The sequence below is a fragment of the Mytilus edulis genome, chromosome 7 (assembly GCF_963676685.1).
Source record: "Mytilus edulis chromosome 7, xbMytEdul2.2, whole genome shotgun sequence".
NCBI classification, from domain to species: domain Eukaryota; kingdom Metazoa; phylum Mollusca; class Bivalvia; order Mytilida; family Mytilidae; genus Mytilus; species Mytilus edulis.
In genome coordinates this window covers 60920968-60929621 of record NC_092350.1, presented here as the reverse complement: position 1 = coordinate 60929621, position 8654 = coordinate 60920968, and the positions used below count along the sequence as shown (strand labels likewise).

At 31.8% G+C, this 8654-nt stretch overlaps 1 protein-coding gene across 1 annotated transcript in view; it reads right to left on the bottom strand.

Annotated features, from left to right (window-relative positions):
• LOC139481922 (kinesin-like protein KIF21A) overlaps window positions 1-8654 on the bottom strand; it is a 275709-nt gene that overhangs the window by 193557 nt on the left and 73498 nt on the right. The window lies entirely within an intron of this gene.

The following is an 8654-nucleotide window of genomic DNA, read 5'->3' as shown; positions in this document are numbered from 1 at the left end:
ACCAGATTCTTCGTAAATTCATCTTTTCCCCCAAAAAAAAATCGCGAAACACTTTCCAAATTTTTTTTAATAATAAAAGTATAAATATTAATTAAATATACTTGATATGTCTGAAAATTGGTTTTATTTAACTTGAGGTATCTTGTCTCAGGAAACCTTACCTCACTTTTATTTTAACATATTTTAAATGCTTCATGTAGGAAATTTCAAAACTAAACGCTTATCTCCATATCAAATTGTGTTCACAGCGAGTGCCTTGCAATAAGCAAATTCTGTTTTCCCCCAGACGTAGCCCTGATTTTTCGGGATCAATATTTCTTATTTATTTGTCTTTTGTTCATTGATTGCCCCTTCTGTATTCTGTTAGAGTTGTATTCCTTTTGTAAATGTAGTAATTTTGTTATGAACTTGATCATGAGTTTAAAAAAAAAAACAAAAAAACTGCAGCCACAGACTTAACTTAACTTAATACAAAACTTGCATTTTCAGATTATGAAAGGGTCTTCGGAACACTCAGAAAGCATGATTTTGCATCATTTGTTCTATAGCTTCTTGGGCCTTCAGTGGCTCCAAAACCCTTTAAAAAAAAATTTGCCTCGCTCCCCTTGGCGAAATATGTTTAGCAATACTTTTAAAAGAGACGTTACAACCAAACTTTAAATACTATGTATGTATGGAATACATGTATATGCAGTTGGGAATATAAAAGATTCATTTCTGCAGAAGATGATGATTAATTCTGATTAAAATGGTACATAATGAATTGACTATACATGTATTATTTATAATAAACAAATCATTTAAAAAATTGTATGTTTTCGAATATCATAAATATAGTTGTGAAAATGAATAATCAGTCCCTTGCTTTAATGAAAATGAAAAAATCTTGCTTCAATAGTGCAGAAAAATGAATAATCTGTCCTCTTAGTTTACAAAAATAAATCCGACCAAAAACAAATTCTCCTGCCCCCCCCCCCACCCCCCCCCCCCCCCCAGAATATCAAATGGTCGTCCCCTTAGTCCAGAACCTTTTAAAAGACATAATTAAAAAGCACCTTCTGTAATTCTTTAATTTTATTTTCAGATATATTGAAGATGACTATCAATTTATAGCCAATTTTTAATCAGGGCTGGCATCTCATATATCCCTAGTAAACTCGAAATTAATAATTCATGATTATCAATTTGCCATTTCTCAAGCAGATACATACATTCTGTCCCATCGTATGGTGCTTATATATCTTAATTGATACGTTATGCTCGTCCATGTTTACACTATACAGACTTCATATACAGGAGTGTGCTCCTTTAACAAAAACAGATCCGAAACGAGTTATCAAAATGAAAGTCCTTGTATGTTATGAGCCCAATCACAAAGTAGTAGGTCCGGTAAGGGGCGATTTTGGCCTCAATTTTCAAGTTCATCTGACGAATTATTTTATGAAAAATCTATCAAATTTGCCAAAAATCGTCACTTTTCAGATGATTTTTGTCAAAAATGAAAGTGACCGCATCCGTGTTCATCCTCAACTTTTATATATATTATGTATTATCGTCAAATACAACTTGCATTTTAATATTATGAATGAACACGAATGCGGCCGCTTTCATTTTAGACAGAAACCGTCTAAAATTAAACTAAAATGCTAATTTTGTGAAGATTTCAGTAATTTAGCATGACTTTATGATGCTAGTACCCGATGTATGTGCATTGTATTGTCAAAAACAGCCCATATTTATGTAGCAGAATCATTCTACTTTCCAATAAATAGCTTCATGATTACAATTTCACATTTTTGTAAAACTGCTATATTTTCGGGCCAAAAAGGGGTCTTACTGAACTTACTCCTTTGTTTATTTATACGATGAGTCTGTCTCAACTAACAAATGACATTTGATCACGTCTTACATTGTTGTTTACCATTTACGTTGTTTGGTCTGTTAAGTACCGAACGTCACCTTTTCCCTAAAATATTTTTTCTTGAGTATGAATTAGCATTACTTTAGACTTGTCTTCAGAACGACAAGTAATTCTTTTGAAAAAATAACATAACCTGAACGATCCAATAATGACCTGCGTCAGGTAAATTTTACCTAAATGAAATACAAACTACAAAGTACAAAGCATTAAAATCCGTTTGTTGTTGCAAATTGTGTTTCATTGGTAATTTTTGTCTATTTTTAAAACTTTTAAAATCATTTTGGACAAAATTGGTCTCGTTGTATCAAGATAGAGAAAAAAGAATTACCTCCCTATATATATGCTCGATCCTTCTTTTGAGCAATCCTAGCATCCTTCGGTGTATAATGTGAAAGAAAAGCACATATAAAAAAACAGCAAAATAAACCCAACGTTACTTTACCCGAAAAATATATATAAAATATATTACAAGGGTGTAACACTAGATGTCTACACTATATAGATACCAACAGACCGCACAACAAAACCCTCATGTGTGAATTCATCTGCTTCGGATGGACAAACAGATCCTTGTTCAACGTATTTCACTGTTAATAACTTCTCTTTTTCTTTCACACTGACTGCAACATACAATTTTTCATGATAATTGCATGTAAATGCAATAAAAATGGATGGAAATTTTCATTCAAGAGTGAAAACTATATTAATGTGTCAGTTATCGACTTTTACCGGATGAATTTATTGTAGGTCTGAATTCACAGCACACATTTTCTGCATACAGATTCTTTCAATCTGCCATATGATTTTCTTCCAAATACACAAATGTGTTAAAATCGTAATTGAAGTATTTTAACGACTTACTTGTTAACCTAGCTCATATAATAAGTTTTGCGGCTTAAACATTCTCTCTCTATATGTTATAGTTTTTAAAATTGTAGGCTAAAAACAAATAGTTTCTCTTTTTCAACATATGTAGCTTCTTTAGGTAAGTTTCGGTATCTGAGCGTTTTTGGCCTTCTTTTACTTAGAGTGTTCCTATACTCTAGAACTCAGGATCATTTATGGTAATGGTTAGGTTAGGGATGTTTTAGGGTTAGGTTTTAGGGTTGTTACTAGTATTAGGTTTATGTATAGGTTAGCGTTAGGTTTGAGGTTTAGGATAGTGTAGTATAGCTCTTTATGGGTTGGGACCCCTAAAGTAAAAGAAGGCCGAGTGTTTGGTTAAAATGAAAATATACGGACAGCAACTTTGACTTATAATGTCATCTATGTTCCTTCTAGATCCTGTCTGGTTTGATATTTTTTGCAGTTTAGAATTAGATGTAATAGTATTTCTTATTCAAAATGTTATAATTGTATTTGACTATTTTCTATTGTTTTATTTTCTTGATGGCAAATCGGTTTCTTCTCACTACGTTTTTTTCTAGTCCCTTCTTGACGCATTTCATTGATAATTGGTTAAACTATACTTGCTTGTTGGTCTTATTAAGCTGACATTTATTCTATTTTTCGTTTTTTTTTTAATTTGTCTTCCTATACTCGATAGTTATCAAGATAATAACAAAACAAAACTGCAAAAAGAGCTAAGAATGAGATATCTTAGTGGCAATAAGACCCACGCACGGGATTGTATAGTTTATATGCAAAATGCAGGGTAATGAAAACATGCTAGATTCAAAAATTGTGTGTCAAGCTAATTAAAATTAAAGTTTTAATTGCTCCCGTTCAGGGCCTTAATGCGCGACATATCAGAACGGGATCAATTAAACATGTAAAAGGATTTATTTTTAATTAGATTGATTTTGTGTATTAGACATAGAACAAAAGTGTGTTTTTACGGGCAAAATTTCAGGTTTGACGTTCCAGAAATAAATAAGTTAAACAAAAGTAGAATGCAAAGATCAAATAAAAATCAGAAATGTCCATAATAAGTGGGTATATTTCTTAATCTACCCCAATCGTTAGTGTGTAGATAATAAATAATCAAATTCTAAATAAGTCATGTGATTGATAACCTGGTAAATCAGACGGTAGTGTATATAACTCGGATCGAAAGGTAATGTTAATATTTTGATTAATATCTATAGTATTATTTTGTTTGAGTAAAGTCAAGCTCCCTAATATAACAAGTATAATTATTTCCTAAATACGTATCAGTTGTATTTTTTTTCTTATTAATTCGACTTTCGTTCTGAAACCCGGAACCTTATTTCTATATGTAGGACTCTAAAGTGCGATGGGGACGCTAAAACCCGATGGTAACGTTAAAGTGCGATGGCCTACGCTAAAGTGCGATGGTTTGATACGCTAAAGTTCGATGGTCTGTGCTATTCATTTGAACACGCTAAAGTGCGTTTTTTTCGCACAAGTATCGACGTTAGCAACGTTCGACAGCATTATGACGAGAATGTTTGTCCAGATTAAGGATTTTTATTAGACACGAAAAGAAAGAAGAGAAAAACAAATGATCACAATCTGGAACTTTTTTAGTCGTTGCTGGAAGAGGTTAACTTAATTTGTAAAATTGTAGAAAGAACTTTAATCAATACAGTTACTTTCTAATTGAATAATTCTATAAAAAAAATACAATATGGTTTGTTATTTCTGTTAAATAATGAATATACGTCATCTAGACAGCAACCTAATGAACAGATGTATAGTATCATCATACTATATGATTGCACATACGACAACTCTCTATCTTCGACCTAATGACATTGATGTATGCAACTTTAGGTATGACCTTTAACGCGGATCATTGTCTTGCACAACATATTATTTTATTAAAAAACGACTTCCATTTATTTCCGGATATGCTAACTATACTGCAGTGTAACCATTACACTTTTTGGACAACTATCGTACTTTAAATAAAAATAAGAAGATGTAGTATAAACTATCCCACCAACCCCAAATGTCGTTCATGTATGCAACTTATAATCATACGGCCGTCAACGTAAAGCCTTGGCTCATGCCGCATAATAAGCTATATAGGGTTATACATTGACAAGTGTAAAACAATTCAAAAGAGAACGACTACGGCTTGATATATAAATAAAACAATAAACGAAAATGTGATAGGAACTCAGCAACAAACGAAAACCATTGCCTGAACCACATTCCCGTTATACCATCGGATTTTAGCGTGTCATACCATCGCACTTTAAAAACAAACAACAATCGCACTTTAGCGTCTGACACTATCGCACTTTAGCGTAGACCATCGTACTTTAGCGTGACCATCGCACTTAAGAGTACCATCGCACTTTAGAGTCCTACATATATATTGATGAGTATCGTTAGTATGTATAAAGTAAAGGGTAATGCATTGTCCTCGTTTATGAATGACTGTTTTGTTCATTGTTACGCATCATTGTAAATATAACGGAATTTGATGAGACTGTCGTACAAAATGAGAGGTTTAGCGCTTTAAAACCAGATTTCATCCACCATTTTCTTCATTTAAAAATGCCTGTACCAAGTAAGGAATATGACAGTTGTTGTCCATTCGTTTTTGATGTGTTTTGTCATTTGATTTTGCCATGTGATAAGGGACTTTCCGATTTGATTTTTTTCTGAGTTCAGTATTTTTGTGATTTTACTCTTTATATTATTTTTGTTATAGCAAGGATATTTGTATAGAATTATATCAAACATCTGACCAATATACATGCATATTTATATATAATCTCTTTGTTTCCATTTGACCAAGGAAGATAATGAAAATCTAGTGCATATTTATGCCTTTATACAAAGGAATATCATTGGTCAAAATACCCAAAAATATCACAATTACTTAAGAAAAAAGTCCAAATCACGTGAGAATAACCATTCAACATTTCCTTTCTTGTGAAACAAAAATAAACTCTAAATTGATCAAACATAAATAGCTACATAGTAATATCAAGAACAGTACCTCTGGTTTTTTTTTATTGTGTACAAACATAAAAAGTACTTATCACTGGATTCGAAAATTTATGGCATAGACCAGAAAGAAAATAAATTGATTTATTCAGGGAGAGACAAAGGTATACGAATGATTGATTTAAACCATGAGTCTATAAGTGACTTAGTCCGAGAAGCAATGACCAGTTATTACTACACTGCAACTTTTAGGGACAATAAATATCATAAAAACAACCAAACAGACACTGTGACATGTTATAACCTACAAGGTAAACTACAATGGACATTCCATAACGAAAGCGTTCTTGAAACTCCTCATGGTATTGATGTAGATAATGACGGTAATGTGTTCGTGACGGGATACAATTCTAACAACGTCGTAGTTATCTCCTCTGATGGAAAAAGACATAGAGAACTATTGACAGCAAGTGATGGTCTTGATTGTCCTATGTCACTTCATTATAGTGGAAGAACGAATCAGTTGCTAGTCGCGAACTACTTCAATAGTAAAGCTTTTTTGTTAAATTGTACTTGAAGAAAAAATAACAGTGTAAAGTGCTGTCTCTTTGGATCCTTATATGAAATAATTATAGACAATATACAATATCTACTTGCACAATCATATTTACAATAAGTGGTTACGGTTATGCAGTTAAACATTACGAATTCCACAATGAACTGTATGCAAGAACTAACCATAGTTTCTTATAAAACTATGGTGATGTAGATTAAAAAAAAACCCTTATCACGATTTAAGCGATTTATTGTGTTGCTTGGATAGACATTCAATAAAAAAATTCAAAATAAATAATGGATTAAAATAACTAGATTTTTAAAATCTTTTTTCGCTCACCTGGTCCGAAGGGTCATGTGTGCATTTCTAATCACTTGATGCTATATATCGCTAGCATCGTCCGTCCTTGTTATTTACCGTCAGCATATAGGATACCATAACTTGACAAAACAATTCAAAAAGAACTATACATTTTTTACGATGATGTTGTTTACAGTTCCCGGAAATTTAGAAACGATCAAAGTAAACTTATCAATCCTTTAAATAAACTTATTATTATAGGTTACCAATTCAACACTGTAATTTGATCTTTGAATATTGTCTTTCTATGTATTAATATTGATTTTTGTCAGTTTATCAAAAGCAAACTAAACTGTAACGCTTCTTTGTTATTTAATGTTTACTTATTCAGATTTATTTTTGGCTGTATACTTGCTTTGTTAAGTTTTTGGTATTACTAGTACTATGCCTATTCACTTCTTCATACTATGATCATCAAAATTATTAATTTTGTAAAACATATTTTCTTTCTCTTATAAAAGTGTACTCTCAGATCTATACTTAGTATCTTTTTGTTGTACGGATGTATAAGTACCCGACCACGTCCACTATGTTTTTTTTGTTATATGTATTTCTAGCTGTGTCCATCTGATGAGTTATGCCTTTTTCAACTGATTTCTATTTGTCTTTCATGTGTTGTACTGTTACACCAATGTCCCTATTTAGGGGACGGTTGAGATCCCGCTAAAATGTTTAACCCCACCTCATGATGAATCTATATATCTATCCCAAGCTAGGAGACTGTAATTCAGTGGTTGTCGTTTGATGCTGTGTTACATATTTGGTTTTTGTTCATTTTTTGTACATCAATTATGCTGTTAGATTTCGCGTTTGAATTGTTTTACATTTGTCATTTCGGGGCCTTTTATGGCTGACTATAAGATAGTTGAAGGGCGTATGGGGACATATAGTTATAACTTGCTGTCTCATTTGGTCTTTTGTGAAGGGTTGTCTCATTGGAAATTATACCACATCTTCTTTTTATATAGCTGAATCATCAAGATGCTAAACTGAATATATTTTTAAAGTGTTAACTGTTATTCTTTTTACAGAAATTCAAAAAGATGATATTTAGAAGTATTGTGATGAGATATCTTCAATCAGAAGCGTTGATAATATGTGGATTCTTAAAAATTGTACAGATCTACTGCTAAATCGTGGATCTTAATGTTTGCAATTATGCAGCAACCTTAAGACCTTTTATTTTTTCTACGCTTAATCCTGCTTTTCCTTATGCTCAATTGGAAGATTGACTTCACTATCTCATTAAACAGAGCTTTTTGTATAAAAATGGAAATCATAGTTACAAAGGAGTATGTTCAGTAAGACCCCTTTTTGGCCCCAAAATATAGCAGTTTTACAAATTTGTTAAAATGTATACTTTTAGTAATTTATTGGACAGTAGAATGCTTCTGCTAAATAAATATGGGCTGTGTTTGACAATACAATGCACATATATCGGGTACTAGCATCATTAAGTCATGCTAAATAACTGAAATGTTCACAGTTTTAGCGTCTTAAATAAAAGTGGCCACATTCGTGTTCATTCTTAATATTAAAATGTAAGTTGTATTTGATGATAATACATAACATATATAAAGGTAGGGGATGAACACGGATGCGGCCACTTTCATTTTTGTTAAAAAGCATCTGAAAAGTGACAATTTTTGACATATTTGATAGATTTTTCATATTTCAGCTAGAATCATGGCGTTTTAAATGAGTAAATCAGTTAAAATCTTTAACATATACTTATTGAATCAACTAAAATAGACACTTAAGTGTTTAAAAAGTGTCTAAAATCTTTCGTGAGATGAACTTGAAATTTGAGGTCAAAATCGGCCCTTACCGGATCTACTCCTTTCTTGTTTTGGGTTATAATTTTTCTTATTTTATGACAAACCACACTGATTCTATTGAAAAAATATACTAAGATGATATCATCAAAATGCTGGACTTTTTGTTGACAATATA